This window comes from Urocitellus parryii, chromosome X (genome assembly GCF_045843805.1).
Source record: "Urocitellus parryii isolate mUroPar1 chromosome X, mUroPar1.hap1, whole genome shotgun sequence".
NCBI lineage: Eukaryota > Metazoa > Chordata > Mammalia > Rodentia > Sciuridae > Urocitellus > Urocitellus parryii.
The window spans coordinates 1,142,067-1,167,022 of record NC_135547.1 but is presented as its reverse complement, the minus strand read 5'-3'; the positions used below and the strand labels follow the sequence as shown (position 1 = coordinate 1,167,022).

The window sequence follows — 24,956 nt, the reverse complement described above, 5'->3', positions numbered from 1 at the left end:
CGTAGGACACAAATGCTTATTGTCACTGGGCGGCACAGGATCCCACTTGGGGAAGAAAGTGGCTAGGCCAGAAAGCTCGCTGTTCAGAAACGTTCAGAATGGGGAAGGGAGTATTCTCAAATCCAGTGGGCTTCATGATACACCCTTTTGTATGACACTGTTTGCGTATGAGCCCCTAATTGTGCTTTTGTGTGAGAGTTGCCCTTCACAGAATCCTCTTGGAAGACTTGTTGGCATCAATACAGCACAGTGGGAAAACCGATACATGTTTATTGTATTAAGAAAGAGGAAGGGGCTGGGGTTGTGGCTCAGCGGTAAAAGCACTCACCTAGCACGTGCAAGGCCCTGGGTTCGATCCTCAGCACCACATATAAATAAATAAAATAAAGGTAGTGTGTCCAACTACAACTAAAAATATAAATATAAAAAAAGAAAGATGCAAGTTACAATCACATCCCAGAGATAACCCCTGTTAACATTTTGATGAATATCTTCTTCAAGTATATAATGTGCCTGTGTTTGAGCACACACTTTCTCTCTCTGTCTCTCACACACATGCACACACACAGACACACACACACACACACACACACACAATTTTAACATAATAGTCATCTCTCACACCTCTACATGGACAAGCAAAATGGTTCATGGAGGTCAACCTTGGTCCTTTCTGAGAGTTCCCACTGAGACAAGTCTTACACAGTTGCCTCTACCCATTCCCCCCCCCTCCAAAAAACCCCCCAACTTCAGTTCTCTGCCTGGATCTTTCCTCCCCAGGAAGCAGGAGGGGGGTTGACTAAGGTCAGTCCCACGGAGAACCTCAGCCCTCAGCAGCACCCTCAAGACACTTGGTGGCCTGTAGGGTCCCCATACTCTCTTGTCCTGACTACCCCAGGCTGGAGATCCTTCCATAAGCATCACAAAGTATGATTTCCATCAGTGACATGGGTGTCGTGCGTGCTTTCCCAAACTGCCTCTGGTCGTGTTGATGGATGTATTTCCAATGTGAATTTGTAGAAACTGGAAGCCATGGTGAGAAGTAATGTAACCATCGTCTCAGAATTCCTCCTCCTGGGACTGTCAGAGGTGCCTGGACATCAACCCCTCCTCTTCAGCCTGTTCCTATCCATGCACCTGGTCGCGGTGGTGGGGAACCTCCTCATCATCCTGACTATCGGCTCTACCCCCACCCTCCACACGCCCGCCCATGTACTTCTTTATAGCCAGTCTATCCTGTGTGGACGTCTGCTTCACCTCTGTCACTGTACTAAAGATGCTGCTAAACATCCAGACTCAGAGCCAGTCCATCCCTTATGTTGGGTGCCTCACTCAGATGTATTTTCTGATTTTATTTCTAGAACTGGACAATGTCCTCTTGGCGATGATGGCCTATGACCGATTCGTAGCCATATGTCACCCTCTTCACTATGCCGCAACCATGAGCCCCAAATTCTGTGTCACCTCCTTGTCTGTGGCTCTGATTGTCACAAACATCTATCCCTTGGTCCACACCCTGCTTATGGATACACTGTCATTCTGTGCAAGTGTCAGAATTCAACACATTTTCTGTGAACTCTATGCATTGCTAAAGCTCTCCTGCTCAGATATCCATGTCAATGAGTTGGTTGTTTATACCCTGGGGAGTCTTCTTTTTGTGACCCCCTTCCTCCTGATTTCTCTTTCCTACATGCTCATTTTCTCAGCCATCCTAAGACTGCATTCTTCTCAGAGCAAGATGAAAGCTTTTTCCACTTGTAGTTCTCACCTTGCGGAGGTGTCCTTGTTCTATGGGACCCTGTTTGGGATTTATCTGCGGCCTTCCTCGTCTTACACGGTTGAGGATTCCGTGGCCACAGTCCTATATGCAGTGGTGGCTCCCATGCTCAACCCCTTCATATACAGCCTAAGGAATAAGGACATGAAGGGGGCCCTGAGGGGCCTCTTCAGTTGGAGCAATGTCTGGTTTTGGTGACACCAACTTCTGCTTCTGAGCCAGGATGCCTTGTCTTTTCCTCCCCTTCCCTGGGAGGGGACTTTCCCTCTCTCAAGACCCATCTCCCAAGCGTCTGGCTGTGTCCCACATTTCCGCTGTCTTCCACCTTCATCTGCTCAGTGAACCAGCACTCCCAGATTGACTTTGGTGTTCCTGGCCCTGGGGACGTAATTCCCGGGCATTCTGTATGTCCCATGTCCCTCACCACCCGTCTGGAGTCCTGCCTGTCCCTTGAATTTGTATATGTACCGACTTAGGCCCTGTGTGGTCCCCAGAGGCAGGCAAACGGAGGCTCAGAGAAGGGTTCCCCTTCTGCAGCCCCCAGGGGTAGGAACTGTTTGGATGGAGCCCAAGGGCTTCCTTTCACTTCTCAAGAACAACAGGCACAATGAGGTGCTCTTGTCCCTGGGCAGCAATAGACGTATGGGCTCTGACCTCATGGCCCAAACACTAGGCTTGTGAGCCAAGTGGAGGAAAGTACAGGTGCCCTTTCTGTACTCTTGGGCTGAACATGGCTGTCTTCCTCGTGTCCAAGCCACACCCCGGGCTTGTTGACTTTGCAAAGGACAGTCCTAGATGAAATGACATTCACGCCCCTCTAAACACGTACATATGATAATGATAACTGTGTGGCCGAGTGTCTTTCCAGGGATGGACAGGATGAGGGTCCATCTCATGTGTTCTACACCTTGGCCTTGACAGCCTCCTTTTGAGACATGGGGTCTGTGTCCCTCCCCTACCCTGCCCCCTTGAATGTGAGCGGGTCTGGTACTGCTTCCACTGCTGGAGGACAGCGGGGTCGATGCTGCTTGACATGATAGCAGTGAAGCTTCTCGATTGTTCCCTGGAACAGGGCTCTGGGAGCACTGAGCTGCCTGTAAGAAGCTGGGTTGCCCTGGGGCTGCTGCCACGGTGGAGAGGTCTTGAGGGCATCTCTGGTGCACAGGGCCTGCCTTGGAGTCTCCCGCACACAGACAGAAGACCTGTGAGGGAAGGACTCTCGGATGATTTGGCTTCCACCTGCTTCAGATGTCTCGGCTGATCCTGCAGATGTCCCAGAGCAGAGGCCACGAGTGCCTGCTGGGCCCTGTGGGAGTTGCTGGCCCAGTGCATCTCTGGGCACAATGAAATGGGTGTCTGATTAGGATCAGTTGATTTAACAAAAAGCAGATACAATCACGCAGGAGAGAAGGGACGGAAACTAAATGTTGAAATTGCAAAACTACCTTGAATGCAGATGAAATGAGCAGTTCTGTAGAAACAGATCAATTTCCCAGATTGACACCAGGGGATCTAGGACAAGGCCATTCCCTGTAGCCAATATTGTATGACAGTCTGCATCTCACAACGGCATCACGACTCCTTTCCTTGCCTGCTGGTGTCTAGGCATGTGGTATCCACAGGGAGCAGATGGCCGTGGGCACTTCATGCTCAGTGAGACGCTTCCTGTGCACCATGTTGGAAGTGTGCCCCTCTGTGAACCAGAGCTCCTTGACCTGCAGAGCCTAAATTTCCAGGTTCTTGGCCCAAAAGCCAGGCCGTTTACCCCTGCTCCTGAGTTACGGTGTATTCTAAGTTCCAGACACTTCTCTTTCCATACACGGTATATGAGCAGGTGCAACACCTAAAACTCTGTCCGTCAGGAGGATGGTTTCCTGTCACAGCTGGGTTTGACAGCCATCCCTGAGGGGACTGTAGTGCATCAAAAGTCATTTTTTTGGCTTGTCCCCCCCGCCCCGTACCGGTTGACCAGGAAACAAGCTTGTCTTTTGGTTACCTCTGCCAGCTCACAAAAGCTTTCCCTCCCTTGCTAAGGTCTTCCCTGTCTCATCTGCCTTCACCGGGCACCATGATAATTTCCCTCCATCACGACTCCTCTGTGAAGCCTTCACAAACTCGTCTCCCTTCATAAGGCACTAATACCCCTCGCTTCCCTTTGCTGAGACCTTGTGTCACTCACTTCCTCTCACAAAGGTCTTGCCTTCTGACACTAATGGCTGCCTTGCCTCTATATCCCCAACAGATCCTCCTGTCACAGGAGGAGAGATGTCCCCAAAGAAGGGTCTGAGGAGTTCCCGGAGAGAAGGGGAGACTTGACGCAGGACCAGTGGGGTTCTTGGCATACCTGATGGAAAAGAATTTCAGCCTGTGGCCGACAGAGGCATAGAGAGAGGCTTATTTAGAAAAGTAGGTACATGTTCAGGGGAGGATGGGGGCAATCTCAAGAGAGAGATGCCTTGGGGGTAAAGCAAGGAATATTTGGATGCAGACCATCCCCAGAGGGAAAGTGAGCTGCCTGTTGGTGTGGTGTGTTAACATTTAGAGGACGACAGTTTGTAGGGGCTGGACTAGAGGTGGTGGTGCCAGGCTAGAGTTCTGCAGTTCCCAACTAGTTTTCCCTACCCTTTGTGTCCCTCAGGAGTTGCAACTGTTCACCAGTGCTTTTTGCCTTTCAGTGGTTCATGGGTGTTTCCTGCGTTTTCATGGTTCTTGGGTGACTTCCTCTGAGACTCAACAACTCTCCCTTTCTCCCCAAATTCCTATGGTTGCAGAGTCCTTCTTTCCCTTCCCTCCCCATCTCCTAGGCTTCCTCCTGAGCTTCCTTCAAACATCTCTTCCCTGAACCACCTCCCCTGACAAAAGCCTTCCCTGTCACTGCTCTCCTCACAAAAGATTTCCCTCCTCCATTCCAGCCACAAAGCAGTGATATCCCTTACCTCCCCTCAAAGTGTCCTTCCACCCCTCACTTCACCTCACTAAATCCTTCATTCCACCAACTGCCCTCAGAAAGGCCTTCTCTCAGACCGCATTGCCTCTAGCAAAGCACTAACATCCCTCCCCTCCTCTTGAAAAATACTGACTTCCCTCACCTTCCCTCACAAAGACCTTCCCTCCCCCATCTCTTCTCACCATCTCTTCCCTCTTGGCTCATGAAGTTACCACACCCCATTCACTGCTCAGAGAATTCTTTGCTCCCTCCCTTTCCTTCAGGAGTGCCGAGCTTACCAAGGGCTTCCACCCACACCTTGCCTCAGAACATAATGACCTGGCTCTCCCCTGTCATCAAGACCCTCCCTCCCTTACCTGCCTTCACAAAGTCCTTCTCTTCCTCAACTCCACTTTCAAAGACCTTTGGTCCCGCACCTTTGCAAACTTTGAAACAAACAGGCTTCTTCCAGCTTCCTTCAGAGCCTGTTCTGAATAAAACCAATTTTCCTCCCAATTTAACGCCAGATAATTCTGGAGCAGCGAGTGTGTGGAGTCTAGCCTTTTCCCTCCCGGGAGGTATTGTTGCCAAAAGCTGGGACCTTGATCCCTATGCCAACCCAATAATGGGGCACTGTTTTGACAAAAAGGAAAAACAAGTTTGATTGCTTTGCCAGCAACAGAGAAACTCAGGGACTGACTCCTCTCTCAGAGACCGTGATTCTGCCCAAGGGCGGGGGTGGGGTGGGGGGGCAGGGAGTTTTTAAAGAGGTGATTCAGAGGAATTCAGTTTCCCTGAGATTAGAAAGCAGACGTTAGGGAGGAGAGGATCAGGGAGAAGGTCATGGAGGAGGAGGTCACGGAGGACCCAGTCACAGAGGACCAGGTCACGGAGGACCAGGTCACGGAGGACCAGGTCATGGAGGACAAGATTGGGAAGAGTTAAAGAAAAATTGTGAGTTTTAGAACAACAAGGGATACAGTCAAAGCATAAAGTGAACCACGGTGACAAGGAAAGGGCTCAGGACTGACACACTCTCCCAACTTGCCGGACCTGTACTTGGAACCACAAGAAAGGTCCTTCAGCTGCCTGGAGATATTAAATCCCAGGGCAGTTGCCCTTTTCGTTCCTGTTGCAACTGTGTGGCTACTTAAAACTTGCTTCATAGGTGAGGAAAATGAGGTCACTGGAAATGGTTGATGGGTCATTGTTGGTAGTCCCACCAGGGTGCACACCAAGGATTTTATCGGCACCAGCTGAGGTTCTGGACCTCGAGAGGATCCTTTTGCAGTCTACATAGGGCTTGAGTGAGCCATTTGGAGCTTAAGCTGTGTGGAGAGCAGGCTATGCCCCGCTCACAGTGACTCCACAATGTATAGAACAGCCGTTTTCAGGCTGTGTCTAAACCTGAGTTGCTCCGTTTTCTGTGTCTAAACCTGAGTTGCTCCATTTTTTAAAGCAGTGGTGTGCCATGAGCTACTCCATTTTGAGTATAAGGCAGAATGAGTCTGGCCCTTGCTCGTACAAGTAAACCACCACCATCTGCCCAGCGCAACCATGAGGCACAAACTGATAAACAACCTATACGTGGCAAGTTACCAAACTGAATCAAGGTGCACCTGGATACGTGGACACCCCAAATCATCAGGAACACCAGACGTGGTAGCTTATCAACCTTGCCAGTCGTGACCCCCTCACCTAAGACCCACAAAAGGAGGAACACCTCCCACTTCCCACTCCCTGCTGAGACTGAACATGGTGGCACCCCGACCTCATCACTGCTCACTGCTCACGAGGCTTGCCCAGGAAAACCGCCAGAGTGACGAACCTTCAATTTCCAGTCCCATGGACTTTCAGTGCAGCATGGCTTCCCATGCCCATGACAACCACACACGATGCACTCCGGCTGACACCTCGAGCTTATACTCCAACAAGACTCTGAAAATAAGGACCTCCAGGACCCTCTGCTTTAAGAGCTCTGTGGAAATGGTTCATAAAAATCCCTAGCTGACCCCTACGGTGCTACCTCTTCTCTCTCTGCAACGCGCAAGGATTCCCACTTCCACGGCAGTGTTAGCAGAGATTCCTACTGTGGGGTAAGGCTGGTGCCAGCAGTGGTGTGTCGGAGCCAGCCCCTATCTGCTGGTGACAGGCAGCCCATGGGGACCATCTCTTGTCACCTGTGCCCCCAGTGAGCTCCTATTGGTAGCTTGAAGTCGGCCAAGCTGGGAGTGCATGCAGGACATGGTTTCCGGCAAGCGCCAGAAATCAGGGCTCCTCCCTACCTCACAAGGGCCCATCGCTAGACGTTTACTAACTCAGGATGGGATCTAAGGCCTCGTTTCTTACGTGCTGTTCAGATGTAGCAGGTGCAGAGTGGCTGTGGGACTCGCAGTTAGAGAGAGGGGAACCTTCCTGATACAGTACTTGGATGATGGGGGGGGGGGTGTTCCCAGAAGCAATGGTAGGGTCAGCAGGCTCCTGATCTCGCTACCATCCTCTTGTGGTATGGGTTCTGGCTCCCCAGGCAGGTCATTCTGTAGTATTTTGGGAATTATTGCCAGAGTCTTGGCCTACATGCCATGGTTCTGGCTCCTCAAATTATTTCGTCAGCAACTGGATCTCTGCGTTAAAGTCCTTGTGCAAAAGCTGGCCAGTGAGGCTTATGTTACCTGCAGATGCATGCCGACTGATACACGCAGACGTCCTCATGTAGCTGCCGGATGCCTGCATCTACCCTTGCAGCAGTATGCAGAGCACAGCAGGGAACAGACGGCACATTCTAATCTAACATACGCAGCCGAGAAGCAGTTAATGAAAGGGCCATGTAGAGAGGTGGGAGTAGGACACTGGTGTGCCGTGGCTTAGCTCCTCTGGGCTCCTGAGGGCTGGTTGTTATAATGCCCCATTTGGGGGGAGGAGGCTGTTAACTGTGGGCATCTCTCAGATGTTAGTTACATATGCTACATTTTCTTAAAGCTATAAAAATGTCATTTTACTACACTGTAGTGTCGTTTTTTGCTCTGGAGATTGTATTCATCTATTGTATCTGTTACGAAGGCGCGTGGCATTGACAGACTGATGGAGAAATGCTACCTCCACACTGAAAGGGCTGTAACATGACCATGGTCATTAGTCCTCCCTGAGGGCGATGAACTTGCAATGGCTCGCCACATCTGCATCACCCGGACTGATGTCCTCAGGCTGGCCCTCTGGCCTGGGAGAAGTGGCCACCAGCAGCTTCTCCTGGCACGATCAGTCTTGCCCAGACACTGTCCTCTCAGCCCGAGAGCCAAGGGTGTCTAACAGGTCCTAGGTCCTGTCCCCAGCGTGGCTGCCTGTGCCTGCTCTGTCGTTGCCGCCGCTGAGGAGAGACCCAAGTTCCACCCCAGACCCTGCTTCCCCCAGTTCTCTGTATGGTCCACAGGCGCTCCAGGCTCTCACTCGAGACTGGGGGTGGGTGCCCTCAGCAGTGTAGGCCTCACGCCCAGGACGGGGGAATTCAGAGCAGGCGGTAATATGAGTGGTTGTCCACACTGGCCAAAGTAGAGCCTCGCGACCCCTTAAAATGGCGGGAACTGAGGCGGTCACAGGCAGCCTCATTAGGGGCCTGCATGCGCCGGTCCTCTGGGAGGGCCTGAGGTGCCTACAGTCAAGGGGCGGGGCCTTGTGAGGGAGCGGGCCGACGGGGCCGCCCAAGGGCCCAGGGGCAGCAGGGCAGGTTTGGTCCGAAACCCACCACACGGCTGGTGCCTCAGCACATGGGGGCCTTCGGGCGCAGGCGCAGTGGGCCTCACGGGGTGCATTGTGGGGGAAGGGGTGGGACTTCGTGTGGGGAAGGGGTGGGACTTCGTGTGGGCACCTCATTCCTTCAGCACAGCGTGAAGTGGAGGTTGTGTGTGAGGTGTGCTCTGAGGGGGCACGTGGAGCAGCCATGCAGGCCCCAGATGGTGGCGATGGCGGGTGTCGTGATGGGGCAGAGGGCAGTGCCAGTGGGTCCAGTGGCCCTGGGCGCTCTGGAAACCCCAGGATGTGGGAAGGCGGAGGAACAGAGGGTGCTGCTGCCGGGGAAGCGCCCCAGGTCGACGGGGCGCTGCTCGGTTCAGGGCGGGGTGCAGAAGCTTCTGCAGAGGGTGTGGGAAACCAACAGCTGGAATTGTATCCTTCCCAAGGGTCGAGGCAAGGCTGAGGGCCAGGCTGGGAGTGGCCTGGGATGGGCAGAGAGTGGTTTGGGGGTCTGGCGGGGAGGAACACCCTCCGGGCCGAAGGACGAGTGAGGAACCGAGGCGGCTAGAGGAAGCGGACTTAGGGGACCAGCCTGACGGATGGGGGCTATGCCGTGGGCTGCAGTCGACGGAAGGGGTCGTGGGTGGCCCGCGTCTCCAAGTTGCCTTAACTGGTTCTCCACCAGCGGCCTCACAGTGCCTTTCCTGTCCTTCATGGATGCGGAGATTGCCCGCAGGTACCTGGCCCCGGGCATCGAGGCCCTCGGAGGGGCAGTTCACAGGGAATTCACCGTGATCGGCAGTGACCTGGTTATGTAAGTTCACAAGGGGCCTGGCTGAGCGGGAGCAGGTGGCAGCAGGTGGCTGACCCGTCTCGCCCTGAGGGGGCACTCTGAGACGCCTGGAGACACCCAAGGGTTGGTCAGAGGAGGGCCGCAGTGCAGGGGGCGCTCTAGGTGAGATACTGAAGGATTAGCTGCATGGCCCGGCGGGGCGGGGCGGGGCGGGGACCAAGGGAGAGGAGTTGGCATCTTGGTTGTGATTTTCTTTTCCCCTTACTTTTAGCCGATTGACTGCTGAAAACTCCAGCCTCCTGCAGATATCCGTCGCCTCCTTGCTCAACCAGCTTTCCATGGTGGTGCAGGCCATGCAGCGCTTTGTGCCCCCGTATTTCCTGAAGCCTCAACCAGGAAAAGGAGGCTGAGTTCTCACCCTGAGTTCTCTTCCAGCCCTAGGGCACTGATTCCTGCGGTAGTGACCCGTGTATCGGTGGGGATGGGGGAGCGGTTTGTTTCTCTGGACTGGCGCTAGGGTGCATAAATGTTTGTTAATGCTGGAAATAAAACTGAACTACTGTTGTGGGCTTGAGTGTCTTTTCACCTATTGCTTGTCCGGCTTTTCTCACCCTTGTCCTTGCCTTGGGGGAGCAATTCTGAGATTCAGATAGTCAAATATCATAAGATAATCGAAGATGCTTTAGAAACGGAAGGTGGAAGTCGATTGGGCATCAACTATACCGTCAGGAGTTGGAAATATATTTGTCCTTACTCTATTTTGGGGGTTGGGGGGACTGAGAATAGAACCCAGTGGCGCTCAAACAAGGAGCAACATCCACAGCCCTGTTTTTCTTTTGTTTGGAGACAGGGTCTCGCCAAGTTGCTGACATTCGTCTCCAACTTGCAATCTTCCTGCCTCAGCCTCCCAGCTTGCTGGGATTACAGGCTTGTGCCACCGCACCTGGCGTATTTGTACTTTAAAGTCGTAGTTATACACGAAATGGATAGCAGCCACAGAAACATGAACTCTTTTGCTTGCAAGTTTAATATTAGTTTTTTTCCATTTAACCTCCAAGTTTTTAAAAACTCTTCCAAACCATGTTAATGCAAAAAAAAAAAAAATACACAGCAATGTGATCATTGAGCATTTAAATTGTGCTTGATCTCCTCACCTCATCTTTTTTTTTTTTTAAGAGAGAGAGAGAGAATTTTTCAATATTTATTTTTTAGTTCTCGGCGGACACAACATCTTGATTTTATTTTTATGTGGTGCTGAGGATGGAACCCAGCTCCCCGCGCATGCCAGGCGAGCGCGCTACCGCTTGAGACACAGCCCCAGCCCTCCTCACCCCATCTTGAATGAGAATTGCTAGGGATTCCTGTACACATGCCCCTGAGTGAATGGTGGGTTGTATAACAAGGATTACATGACAATGCATTACTTTCATTTACTTTTCTACTTATTTCAGGTTCTGGAATGTGTTCATACAAAATTGTTCTGACCTCCAGGAATTGTGCCCTTCCACCAGAATGGTGGCTTCCTCACATCTCTTGTCACTGCTGGATCTAGTTCTTCTAGGATTTTTTTTTTTTTTAATTACTTAGTTTGCACCACAAGAGCAAGCAGACTAGAAACACTAGAACAAAAATTTAATGCCTTACTATGCCTGTTTCAGATCGGCAAAGAAAAAAAGTGTCAGGGCAATGAGTTGAGTGTTTTCAGGGTGAGAGGGCTGTAGCATTGGGAAAATACAATTAGAAAGAAAATTGTCTGCCAGCCCAGGCAGAGACCATCCACACAAAGGTAGAAAATGATTTCATTATTGAATAAGCAGTGCACCAGAATGTGATGCACATTAAAGCCAATCCATTGAGACTGCAAAGGGGCAGAAAGGCATCACCCTCTCATGTAGCCAAGCAGATCTAACTCATTCCATCCTTGCCCGGTGGAGTGGGGGGTGGACAATAACTAGTCATGGGGAAGGATGACTTGCCCGTGCCATCTCTCACACACAGTACATACTAAATTAACTTGGCATTCAGGGCGACCGTATGTATTAGTTTATTGCTGTTAGGGACTGACTGTGCGTTCCCCCAGATTCATGTGTTGAAGTCCTAACCAATCACCAGTGTGGCTGTATGTGGAAATGGGGCCTCTAGGGGAGTAATTAAGGTTAAACGAGGTCCCAAGCGTGGGGCTCTGATCCAACATGGCCTTCTAAGTAAAGGCGAGGGCTCTGGTGCCCATTTAGGGCACATATGCTGGAGAAAGACCAAGTGAGCACATAGCCAGAAGGTGGCCAACTACAAGCCAGGAGGAGAGCCCTTGCCAGAAACTGAATTTACCATCACCTTCATCATGGACTTCACAATTGTGAGAAAATAAATTTCTGTTGTTTCAGCCCACTGGTCTGTAGAACTTTGTTATGGCTGCCTGAGCAGACTAATATAACTGTCTTTATCCAAGGGAAAAATAAGTAAACTTCTCACATTCTTATGACAGGATCTCGTTTTCACACTTGGAGCAAGGAGCCCACTGAAGTAAGACTTCTAGTATTTCCTCTCCCCCCACCCCACGCTCCCTTTCTCTCACGGGAACTGGGAAGTGGGGGAAATATCATCCCAGCTGTTTACTTTTCATAGAGACCAGACGGTTCCTAGGTCCTTGAACACACTTCCTGGGTCATAAAGCTGGCAAGAGGCTCTTTCTTTTGTACCTTTGAAAAGGTATTTACATCCTTTTCAGAGATGGAGAAAGAACTTACAAGTTCTCCTAAGTCAATGCTTTAACAAAGGGGGAGGAGGAAGGAGTCTCTCCAACAGTGAGAATTAAACCTGTTATTTTATTTTACTTTTGTGGTGCTGGGGATCAAACCCAGGGCCCTGTGCATGCAAAGCAAGCACTGTACCAACTGAGCTGTGTCCCTAGGCCCCCCCCCCCCGGCCCCCAAAACCTCTTATATTTAATTTGCATCTGTCCTTATAGTAGCTGTCTCTAAAACATATTGCATCCTGCAAACACGCCAAGCTCACTAATTAAGTAGCTCTTTTGTAAATGGTCTCAGGTTTCATGCATAGATGATCATGAGTGCAAACGAAGGCAAGGTTTTTTGTTTTTTCTTTACCTTCCTTTCTAATCTGGATGCCTTTCATTCATTGGTTTCTCTCCTCTCTATGAGTTGCATTTTCCTGCTGCTTTGTATCCCGTTCCACCTTCTTCCTGGACCGCTGGGTATTTCTGTATTCCTAGACAGAGCCCTGAGCTGTGTGCTGGGATGCTGTTAGAGTGACTTGGAAAAGGTTTGATCCTTCTGGGTCTTGCTTTGAGGATGAAGGACATGAGACCAGGGCAGCTCAGTGTAGGAGACATATTTCTGTGCTGACAGGGCACGGCCCTCATGAGTGCCCTGCCTGATGCCTCCCTGTCAATGTGACCTTCCCCACCTGGTGGGTGGGGAAAGCTGCTGATCTCTTTCCTCCCTGAGTGCTGTGCAGTTACTTGCATCCTCTTGAGGGGCAGAGCCTTTCCCAGGCCTCAGGTAGTTTCCTCACCTGCTTGTGCTCCCCTGTGGTCTGCTGAATACTCGAATGGGACACACTGGGGATGTAGGGTTCTCTCCCTCTGCAGTTCCCTTCGCTCTGGTCCTCTGCCCTGGAAAGCTCCACCTGTCTAGACTCTGTGGCTCAGACTTTCATGTCCCGAACTCTGGGTATCTGCTGGGCCCTGGCCATCAACCCTCCTTCTCTTCCTCCATCCCTCTCTCCCTCACCCCACTGCATGCCTTACAGACATTAAGTATTGATGAACGGGTGAGAATGATCTCTTTCACTACACTATCCACTCTGCTTCCCTTCACTCTCTCATTGTGGTTCTAGTAGATTCTATCCATTTCTCAGGGACTTTCCACCCCCAAAGTAGAAAACTGCTTTGTCTCTCCCTTTGGCTTAGTTTCTGTAGTCCTGTAAGGGTTAGCATTTTAAACCATCTCTCTTGTCCTCCATTCTCTGTTGGGCTGGTTCTTTCTAGGTGCACTGAATGCACAGGTGATGTCCTGGGACATCCCTTTGCCCTGAGCTGGAATCCCAGTCCTGCTTCACAGGTATCCCTTTACCATCGTACTCCTTTTGTTCCGTTTAGTTGTATTTTTTTTTTTTTTGTCAAAAGGTTTATTGAGGCACAACTTACAGACCATAAATTTCACCTCTTTCCAGCGTGCTGTTCTATGAATTTTAACAGGTACATATGGTTGGTTTCCACCACCACCACAATTGAGTTACAGAACGTTTTCATCACCCTCGATGTTCCCTCATGCCTCTTTGTAGTCAAGCCATCTCCTGGTTCCTGGCCTGGGGAGCTCCAAGAACCAGGCAAAGCAGATGACTTCCCTCTTGCTGTCCCTTCAGGCAGCCAACTATCCAACAGGTCGAAACAGAAACCACAATCCTTTGGGAAGAAAGTCCACATTCCTGCTGTTGGGACTGCTTACATTGGTCAGGTATGCTGGCTGCATTCCTCACGCCACTGCTGATCTGGGTGTTGGGGATGCTAGGTGGGTAATGAAAGATGGGGCAGGTTTCCCTTAGCTGCCAGCCAGCACCTTCTTTCTTCCATTTTCTTTTCTTTTCTTTTTTTTCTTCCTTTTTGGTGCTGGGGATGGAACCCAGAGCCACGGCACATGCTAGGCAATCCCACTACCACCGAGCTACATCACCAGAACCACCTTCTTTCCCCTCCAAGTCTTTCCCTGGTGATTATACATCGTTGTCTAGATTCCAGCCCTCTGTAAAAGTTGATACTGACAGTTTTTGCCTGCTCATTACTTGCTTTGGTGGAGAACTTGAGCCCTGGAGTTCTCTACTATTCCATGTTCAGGGATGTCACCCAGAAAATCCTTGCATTGTATTTTAATCAATACATAACAGTTCTACAACCAAACACAAAGAATGAAGAAGGAAAGAAAGGAACAGAGAAAAGAGGGGAAAGGAAGAAAGGCAGGAAGGAAGGACGATCAAGGGTGTGAGGAAGACAACAGCAAGCCATCATCGTGGGCTCTGAGGTAAATATGGTCCAGACCACCTTCAGAGGTCTTATTGTATGACTGTGGACAATTAGTAAACCAATTTAATTTTGTTGCCCCATGAAGAGTGCGAAAATGACTCAGTTGTTCTCAGAAACTGCAGTAATGTTAGAGACTGCATGTTTTATGTTTCATCACTAGAGTCATTAACAGAGATGTGTTATTCTTACATCGGTTGGATACAAATGATTGTCCTACTTCAACAAATACTTGAAGCTTTTATTTAACACAAATAAAGGTATTTCTAAGGCAGCAGAAACTTTGCCTGCACTCCAGTTGCCGTTTATCGTCTTCCCAATTTATTCCCAGTATTTCTTGCAACAATATAAGGAGAATGGCAATTCCTTATTCTGCTATATTCATGATTTTTACATTTGTGGAAAAAAAAAAGAAACGACGTCATCAATAAGCGATGCAGCAATGTCTCTTGCCAACGAAAATGCAGATGGTATTGCTGTGCCAGAAAAAAAAAAGAACGTGTAGCTGGGCATGGTGGCACATACCGGTAATCCTTGCAACTCGAGAGGCTGAGGCAGGAGGACAAGTTTGAGGGCAGTATCAGAATGTTAGTGAGACCCTGTCTCAAAATTTTAAAAATTGGTAAAATGGACCGGGGTTGTAGCTCAGTGGTAAATTGCCCTGGGTTCTATCTCCAGCATGTATATATGTATGTATGTATGTATGTATGTGTGTGTGTGTGTATATATATATATATATATATATATATATATATATATATATAAAGTGTATATTTCCCCTAGTTTCCTGACTCTGTAACCCACAGCTGAAGCAATGAACCATCCTCTTAGGATTTTGTTCCCTTCCCGAAAAAGTGGCCCAAGTAGAAAAGAAAAGAAAATCGAGTTTCAGAGACTTACAGTCTTAGAGAAATGACCAATGAAAGATCAGCTGGGGAAGATAAATTGTGGTGGTTCTGGGAAAAGCTACAATACTCATTCAGTCAAGTACTGAGACAAGCAGCATCTAAAAGGCATGATGGCAATCTAACTTACCTTACGGTGCTCTACTGGGTAAAGATGCTAGATAAAATAGGTCGGACACATATCTTATTTTGATCAGCGATCATTTTAATACAGTGTAAAGTCAAGTGATAAATCTTCATAGGACAACCGATGTCAACGACAAATTTACCAATACTATTAGCATTTTTTTAAAGCACACAAACCCCCAGGAGAGGTGTATAAAAGACGGTGGTCATCATTACCCCAAGTACACGTATAGTGCAAGTACCCAAGACACGAATAGTGCAACTCTACTTTGTGTACAACCAGAGACACGAAAAATTGTGCTCTATGTGTGTAATAGGAATGGTAATGCATTCTGCTGTCATATATAATGAATTAGAATTAAAAATAAATTAAAAAAACAGGAGATGAGTGGTGAGTGATTGGCATGAAAAAATTCTTGCAAATCATAGTAATGCCACATAAACCACACTTGTTGACAGGACCTCTGCACCCAACAGTTGCAAATGTTAATGTTGCTTATTGGAAAATTACAGGATCAAAGCTCTCAGAATGGCTGGATATACAGGTTTTGTTTCCAACTCTCTAGAAGCCATCAGAGCTCTTCCATGAACTCAGAATAGTAAAATGTAGGAATTTTATCCACCTTTAAATGAACAAGTGAAATTCCCATTTTAAGCTTAGTTGGCGCAATGTTCACCTTTTTAAAAAAAACAAATGGCTCAGAAGTACCCAATTTACCCAATTTGAGCTTTCTGAGAAATGGATACTGGTAGACTGCAAAATAAAGACAGTGCCATAAAATAATTAATGACAGCCACTGTGGTGACCCGTGAAGTGACCACGATTTCCTTGCATCTATGTATGTGCCTTTTCAAAGGGACTTTGCTGCCTGTTTATCCCGACAAGAGGTGAAGCCAATGCTTCTGTCACGTAGATCTGGTCTGAAACCTTGTGACTTTTACTGGCCCAAGGGGCATTGCAAACTTGGTCAGAAGCAGATGCTTGAGGAACACTTGCACCTTGGGTTTTATCTCACCACAGGGAAAATTTTTGTCACCATAAGGTCAAGCCAGGGGTGGGGGGTGGGCCAACCTCCCAGAGGAGGAGGGATTGTTGCGGAGATGTGGCAGCCCTCTCAGTCATTGCAGGCAGCCTAAAGAGTGCATGAGGACATCCTGGATCACCCAGCCCCGGCCAGTCAGCCTATACTGGAAAACTGCCCGGCCAATACCCACAATTGCAACCAATAATAAATGCCAGTCTGAAGCCATTAAGTATGGGGGCAATTCAATTTGCGTTTTAAAAAACGAGCCAACCTTGAAATCCTAGCATAGTACACATGCAAGTGAACTCATTCTCAGAACCTTGGTATGAACAAAAGATCTGTAAAACCTGGCAATGTCTCAGGACAAATTAAGTTGTTGTGTGACAAGATTATGGCAGGATGTAAAATTTTAAATTCATCAACATGAGCACATTTGTAGCCTGTTGAAACCATGCAATCCCATTTCAGTGAGGTGTCAGGCTCAAAGAAACAGTTCAGTAGCATACCGTACATTGAGTACATCAAACTCTTTCTTAGCACATCTTGAAATCTGTGAAAAGAATCCCAATATGAAATTCCTCTTCTTCCCAATCCACCCTCACAGCACCTGCAAATGCCCTCAGTGCTTCCCAGCGTTCCTCTCCCTCTCCTCACTCATTTTTCTCCATTCCAGAGTGATGTCGGCCAAGCCAACACTTCTTCAGCAAAAAAGGCTCCTCTTTGGAAGGAAATTAAATGTGTCTACACTGAAACTGCATTCCGTCTCAAGCCTAACCTCCCCAGAGCATTGTAAAGTCTGTTCAACAAATTAGTGGATAATTCTCCATCTTTTTTTTTTTTTTAAAGAGGAGAGAGGAGAGAGAGAGAGAGAGAGAGAGAGAGAGAGAGAGAGAGAGAGAAAGAGAGAATTTTTTTAATATTGATTTTTCAGGTTTTGTTGGACACAACATCTTTGTTTGTATGTGGTGCTGAGGATGGAACCCAGTGCCCCACGCATGCCAGGAGAGCGCGCTACTGCTTGAGCCACATCCCCAGCCCCATCTTTTTTTCTTTTTTACCTTTTTTCTTTCCTCCTCCTCCCATTCCTGTTCCTCCTCCCTTTGCCCTTCTTCTCTTTTCTTCCTTCTTCTACAGAAAAGCACACAAGCTTTCTTCTATCCTATAGTCCCACCATGATGTGCTGCCTTGCCACAGGCCCAGGAGCAACAGAGCCTACTGACTGTGGAAAGAAACCTCTGAAACCATGATCCACAATGAAGCTTTCATTGTTCTTAGTTGATTATCTCAGGTATTTTGTTCCAGTGACTAATCACGATGGGAATCATTAATAGCACCAAATACCAGATTTCTGCTGCCTGCTGAGGTAATCTCCTTGGTCATATTTTTGGTGACTGAAATGGGCACAGTCTCTGGACCCACACAGTTTACATGGCTCTTTGTGTAATGCAGCATTTTAGCCAAAGAACTCATGACAAACACCACGAGAAGCCATGACAGTTATTGTTAAGTGGATGACAACAGACCAAGGCATCAAATGATATTATAATATATGTACTTGCACATACATAGTGTTATGGTTTGGTTCTAGAATGTTTCCCAAAGCCTCAAGTGTTGAAGGCTTCGTCCCCAAATACAGCAGTTTCCAGAGGTGGGTGGGGCTGTTGGAAAGTGGTTGACTCATGAGGACTCTGACCTCATTAGTAGATTAATCCATTATGGGATTCCATAATTTGGATGGACTATTGGGAGGTGTTGGAAAGCATAAGCGGTTGGATCTAGTAGAGCTGAGTGGGCTCTTGGTGGTGTGTCCTGGTTGATTAAATCTTGTTCCTGGTTTCTCTCTCTCCTTCTCCCTCCTCACTTTTCCTCCTCTTCCTCCTCTTCCTCCTCTTTCTCCTCCTCCTCCTCCTCTTTCTCCTCCTCCTCCTCCTCTTTCTCCTCCTCCTCCTCCTCCTCCTCCTCCTCCTCCTCCTCCTCCTCCTCCTCCTCTTCTTCTTCTTCTTCTTCTTCTTCTTCTTCTTCTTCTTCTTCTTCTTCTTCTTCTCTCTCTCTCACTCTCACTCTAGCTCTCCTTCTTAGCTTCCATAAGATGAACACCTTCCATCTGCTATGCCCTTCCCTCATGATGTTCTGCCTCACCCCAGGTCCAAAGCAATGGAGTCAGCCAACCATGCACTGAGACCTCTGAAACCATGACAGAATATAATTTTTTTCCTCCCCTGAGTTGTTATTTCAAGATATTTTTGCCACAATGACAGAGAGCTGACAAACACAGAATTGGTGCTGAGAAGTGGGGTCATTGCTGTGCCTATTCCTGACCATGTGGTTCAGTGAGCTTTTGGAACTGGTTTGTGGCAGGAGTTTGGAAAAGTTTGGAGATACAGACTAGAGGAGACCTAAAATGTTGTCAGCAGAGCTTCATGGGCAGTTCTGGTGAGAACTCAGAGGAGCAGAAAGCTGATAGGTATGCAGACAGTAAAGACTGTGCTCATGAGTTTTCTGACAGGAACGTGGACTCTCTTTAGGAGTTGGACTAGAGACCATTCATGTATCATTCTGGCAAAGCACTATTCTACATTTTGTCCATGCCATGAGACTTTGTGTGAGGCCAAATTTAAAGGTGACAGATTAATTAATCTGGTGGAGGAAATTTCAAGGCAGCTTAGCATTCACGCACAAGAGACAAACCCATTTTTGAAACTTGAGCAACAACAAAGATCTAGTTCTGTCAATTATGAATACATTCCCCAAAGCTAAAGTTGTTGTTGTTATTGTTGTTGGTGTTGGTGGTGGTGGTGGTGTTTGTGGTGGTGGTGGTGTGTGTGTATGTGCATGTAAGTGTGTCAGTAGAACAGAAGTGAGAGCTCAGAAATAATGCTCAGTACATTTTGGAAGTCAGTGTATATGAAACATCACATTTCAAATGGGTGAGGGAAAAATGGACTATTCAAATAATAGGACTTGGACTGTTGGCCACTCATTAAAAATAAATAAGTGGATGAATAAACAAATAAGTTGATACAGTTAGCATCCTACCTCGTACCGTACCTCTGGGATAAGTTTTCAAAAGCCTCTCTCTGTCACTTTTTCACAAATTACGCCAAAATTATTTCTACTAGAAATGACATTCGTCTTGGAGTGACTAACAATGTCCCAATAGGGAGCTTAGGCCACATGCTCAAAATAATAATAATAATAATAAATAAATAAATAATTTAAAAAAATAAACGGAGGCCAAGAAATGAAACAGATTATTTCATTGCAGCAAGGAGCATGGCTGTCACATTTTCTGTCACATCCCCGGGGGAGGAGAAAGTTTTATGTTCAAATTCACGTATATTCAGTGAGTAATTACTCCTGCTATTAGTGTTGCTAAATTTGAAATATTCATGAAGTCTACAATATTTTCAGGATGGAATATAATTTTTGTGTGCTTCTTTTTTCCCTGCTAAAATATTCATTTTTTTATGGTACTAGGAATTGAACCCAGGGTGCTCTACCACTGAGCCGCATCCCCAGCCCATTTTATTTATGGAGGCAGGGTCTGTAGCTGGAAATACAGGCCTGTGCCACCATGCCCAGCTTTTGTGTACCCGTGATGAAGTACTTAGGAAAGATTGCTTCTTGTGCGAGGCATTAAGAAACAGAGTCAATGACTGTGGACTTCAAATATTTGTAGGCCAAACTCTATAGTAACTTTGAGGAGTATGGTAGAAGAACAATCTGTGGTGCTCGCTTCGGCAGCACATATACTAAAATTGGAACGATACAGAGAAGATTAGCATGGCCCCTGCGCAAGGATGACACGCAAATTCGTGAAGCGTTCCATATTTTTGATGTAACTGATGTGATTCAGCAATCTGTATACGGGGTAAAAATGGGAGTTCATAACCCTTTTGAATCAAACTGAAATATGATATATCAAGTTAGATGTAATGTTTTGAACGACCAACAATAAAAAAAAATTAAAAAAAAATAATACTGACTTGTAAGATTTATTGAGGTTCTCTTATGACCTAGAATGCTTTTTACTTTTTTCAATAAAATTTCATGGAACATGAAAAAAAAAAAAAAAAGAACAATCTGTGGAAAGGCGTGTAATTTTATCCAGAGGTTCCCAAATGAGGGACACTTAATCTCAGGTTTCACAATGACGATTGGATAAGGAGATATGGGGATATTTTTTTTCAAGAAAGAGGAGTGAAATTTGGAGGAGGCTAAATGTAAAAATTAAGTTTGGCTTTGGACTCTCTAAATCTGAGGTGTCATTGCAAAATTTGGATTTGTATCCCTCATGCAGAATGTTGGTAGAAACAGGGTTGGGAACTGGCAGTTGCTTCAGTTGTGCATGAATCACAGTGGGGACTGAGCATGGCCAGTGTGGGAGATGTGTAGAACACCCGTGGATGAAGGCCAGGTCTGTGGGGTAGGAAGAATGATTTTAAGCATTCAGAGAAGTTGTGGTCAGTGCAAGGGGAAAGCTGGGAGCATGGGACGGCCTAGTCTTCCTCCCAAAAAGGGAGGCCAAGGGGGAGTGTAACATGTTGCCATTACTAAACAAATTCTCCAGTAAGCTTTGGAGAAAGCAAGAATGAATAGTATCTTGGGTCAGAACTGAAGGACTGCTTGTTTGTTTATTCAGTCAGAGAAAAGGAAAACGACTTCCAGGAGACAGAGAGACATTTTGAGGTGGGGAGGAGGACACCTTGACACTGTTTAACTTGGAGGATGTCAGCCGTCTCAGAGCAGGAGTAAGTAGTCGATTCTGGTTGAAATAGACGTTAAAATATCCTTTCAAGCTTACCCTGATGAGAAAATGTATAGACTGTTACTTGTGATAGGGTGGCCTCCCAGAGTTCTCCCTGGGAAAGTGCTGGCTTAGGATAGTTTTATATGGGTTTCTCTTTCACTCACAACCATTCTCTGAGTCAGATGTTAAATTACATGGTCATTCCCATTTCAGTGGCCTCAGTGATTGGGGTTTGGTTAACATTCTGCCAACCCAGGAACATGAGTTGGCAAGAATAACGGTGGGAGAGACAGTCACCCTTCCTACCCCACAGAGCTGAGCATTTGCTAGGTAGGGATGGCAGAGATTCCTAAGAATGTGGTGTTCTAAAGCAGCCTATAATGATGATGCTTTCCCCACGGCCAGCCATTATTTTTCTCTTTGGGTAGGGAGAGGCGTGAAGCCAGCACAGAAGCACCAAGCTGGAAAAACAGGGTGTGCTCAAAGGATGGGAAATGATGCTCAGTGAATGATCAAGTTCCACAGGAGCTTTGAGATCTGAGAAGTGTTAAGAAAAGAGTCTATGACCAGAGAAAGGAAATTCAGATGTTTGAGTTCAAAGACAAAAGAATTTGCGGTGAATGATGGCAGCGCTGGCAGAAGCAGGGAAGAGACACAATTCAGGAATTCAAGAAGGTTGGGATATACAAAGTAACCTGTGGTTTGGAAAAACTGTTTTTGCCTCGGAAGGATTTTCATGACCAAGTCCCACACAGTGATGTTCCATATGTTCTCAAAAGCCTCCCAGGAGGAAGAGTCCTGAGACACCCCCTGTGGAGTAGCCACAGGAACATCTGAAGCCTCTGTGAGGCCAACTGGGAGTGATAAAACCAAGTTATCTCACACACGTGACTCCCGTTTAGCATCAACATGAAAAACACTTTGAAAACTGATGATTAGACATAAGAGAATGAGGCACCGACAGGGAAGTGTGATTTTTTTTTTCCATGACATTTGCATATTTAACTTAGGAAAGTTTTCAGTGTTATATTTTCTCCACCAGGTACAATAGTTTAGGTAAATAATCACATTTCATTTAAATCAGGTACGATACAATTCCCCTGTATAAACATAGAGCCATTCTTAGGTTATTAATCGGGGTGTGAATCTAACTTCAAGCCACGTGCCTGTTGCACTCTTCATTTGTGTTTCCTGGCTTCTATTTTTAAAAGAATTCATTTTCAAGCTTCTCCATGTTATCGAAATGTCTTTTTAAAACCCACAAAGCAGTGTCGCATAGATGCAGTACATAATCAGCCTGGTGCTCATGCTGCTGCATCCGGTCCACCCACAATGGTATGAGATGAGGAAATAATCTGGTTTCCCTTCTGCAGGAGCACTAGAAGATGAATTTATTCCTGCTGCAGCTTCAGCTTCCTGATGTGCTATAGTCATGGCCCCTTCGACATCCAACAGGGAGAAAATAACTTTAGGAATTTCCCTAAAGGACAGCGCGGACAAAAATGCCAGGAGGGAATGGAAACTAGAGTCCCTGTGACCCCGGCCCAAATCCCAGCTCTGCTGCCTTCTTCCTGTGGAACCTCAGACTACTTTGCTAAGGTCTTTATGCTTTGATTTTGTCATCAGTGAAAAGGGAAGCATGACTAAACTTATGTGCCGATGGTAAGGCACATGAGTGTGGAAAGAATTTTAACTAGTGCCCGACTGCCCAATAGTTGTATTTTTTTTTATTAAAAAAATCATTTTTTTTCAAAAAAGTGAATGACAGTAACTGAAGGAAAATACGTTCTTTTTACTTTATTTTTATTTATTTATTTATTTATTTTTAGAAATTTTTGGTGGTGGTGTTGGGGATTGTGCGTGCTAGGCAACTGCTCTACCACTGAGCTAACATCCCCAGCCCTGGATTTTATTTTATAAAATGTATTTACACCACATCTACACCACACATGTTAAGATAAAAATTCAGGGCTCGGGCTGTGGCTCAGTGGTAAAGCGACTGCCTAGCACGTGTGAGGCCCTGGGTTCAATCCTCAGCACCACATAAAAATAGATAAAATAAAGGTATTGTGTCCCTCGACAACTAAGAAAATAGATATTTTTTTTTAAAAAAAGATGAAGATTCATATTGTTCATTTTCAGAGGGATTGGCTTTGCAGCTCAGCATATTGCACATCTAACCTTATCATCATTACAAGTATGATGCTTTTATACCTCACATGTCATGTGCCTACTTTTGCCAGATATCAGAGCCGAGCATCACTTCAGAAGGGAATGTGGAGTCACACAGCTCGGGTTTTGAAGTGGGTTTTATTATTTACTGTCGACCATGGCCTATTAGTTTATCTAGATCTAAATGCATTATCTATAAAATTAGGGGGGAAATGGTACTCCCTACTGGCTTGTTGTAATGGTTAACTCAGGCAGTATGTGCATGGCTTAGTACTGTTTCATGTACATTTTGGATAACTATTTCCCTTAACTGACAGCTTTCTAAATATTTGTAGTTGAGTATCATTAAAATAGGGGTTTATGGACACCACGTTGCTGGGATGATAGATTTAGCTCCCTCTTTTTGAAAATACAATGTGCTTTTCAGGTAATCCATAATGAGAGCTGTGTGTGAAGCTCAGCGGCAGAGCACTTGCCTGCATTGTGTGAGGACCAGGGTTCCGTGCCCCAGCATCATGCGTGTCTGTGTGTGATAGCCCCACATGGATTATCCATGATGAATATTCGCCTTTTCATGGTGTAGGGGAATGTTAAACAACAACAACAACAACAACAACAACAGGATAAACTAGATCTCTTCCCGGGTACCCCGAGCTTCTCCTTTACAAGTGCTTTGAAGACACTTTAGTGTGTCGTGCTGCTAGCACATCTCTAAAGAAAGCCTTGTATTTTGCCACTACAGTTCTTCAGTCCACACGTTTTATTTGGTTGACATGGACTTTGTTCACCTCTCCCCATCATAATCGAACCCATCATTTAAGGCCCAGACCTTCAAGGAAAGCTGTGATTAATTTCCTGGTCAGAATCCTTCTCTCTACCCTACATTTCCAAAAGATTGGTTTTGAATTTGTTTTAACACGTACCATACTGTGGTTTTTAAGTTTTAGTTAATTGTGGGCACATTTTTGTATATTTTTCAATTCCAAATCATCCTGAGGATAGTCCACGTTTTGCATTATTATCCCTGCGCTGAATCATGAAGGTCCTGATCAGAGATATGAATGGAAAGTACTCCCTCAAGGGATGGCTAACAGCCCAACTATGTGTCAAATTTATGTTGACAAAGCAGTCCAGCCACTTAGAAATCAAAATCCTGAACTACAGATATTTCAGTATATAGACGATGTATTATTAGCACACAAAGATAAAAACACATTGCTAGAATGTTATGCCACACTTACAAACTTATTAAAAAATTATAATCTAGAAATAGCAATAGATAAAGTACAATTAAATTTTCCAATTAATTATTTAGGAGTTCTATTATCCTCTACCATGGTCCGTCCACCAAAAATTCAAATACGAGTAGATCAACTCAAATCACTTAACGACTTTCAAAAGTTATTAGGAGACATAAATTGGATAAGGCCTTATCTAGGCATACCAACAGGAGAGTTGGGACCTTTATTTGATATCCTAAAAGGTCCATCAGAACCAAATTCACCCTGCATGTTAATGCCTGAAGCAAGAAAGGCATTAAAAATCATTGAAACATATATGGAGAATATGCATTTGGATAGAATTGATATAAGTTTGCCTTCATTATTTATTGTACTACCAACAAAAAATATTCCTACAGGAGTATTTTGGCAAGAAGGTCCATTATTATGGATACATTTATCTTATTCTCCTAACACTATTCTTACTAGGTATCCTGA

The 24,956-nt window shown here is 46.4% G+C and overlaps 1 non-coding gene and 1 pseudogene across 1 annotated transcript; both read left to right on the top strand.

Annotated features, from left to right (window-relative positions):
- Nucleotides 1-1,032: 1,032 nt before the first annotated feature.
- Nucleotides 1,033-1,975, top strand: LOC144250827 (olfactory receptor 1N2-like; annotated as a pseudogene).
- An 18,069-nt stretch (nt 1,976-20,044) lies between these two features.
- LOC144250867 (U6 spliceosomal RNA) lies at nt 20,045-20,151 on the top strand. The gene has a single exon (XR_013342605.1). It is a non-coding gene; the product is annotated as a U6 spliceosomal RNA (small nuclear RNA).
- Nucleotides 20,152-24,956: the final 4,805 nt, after the last annotated feature.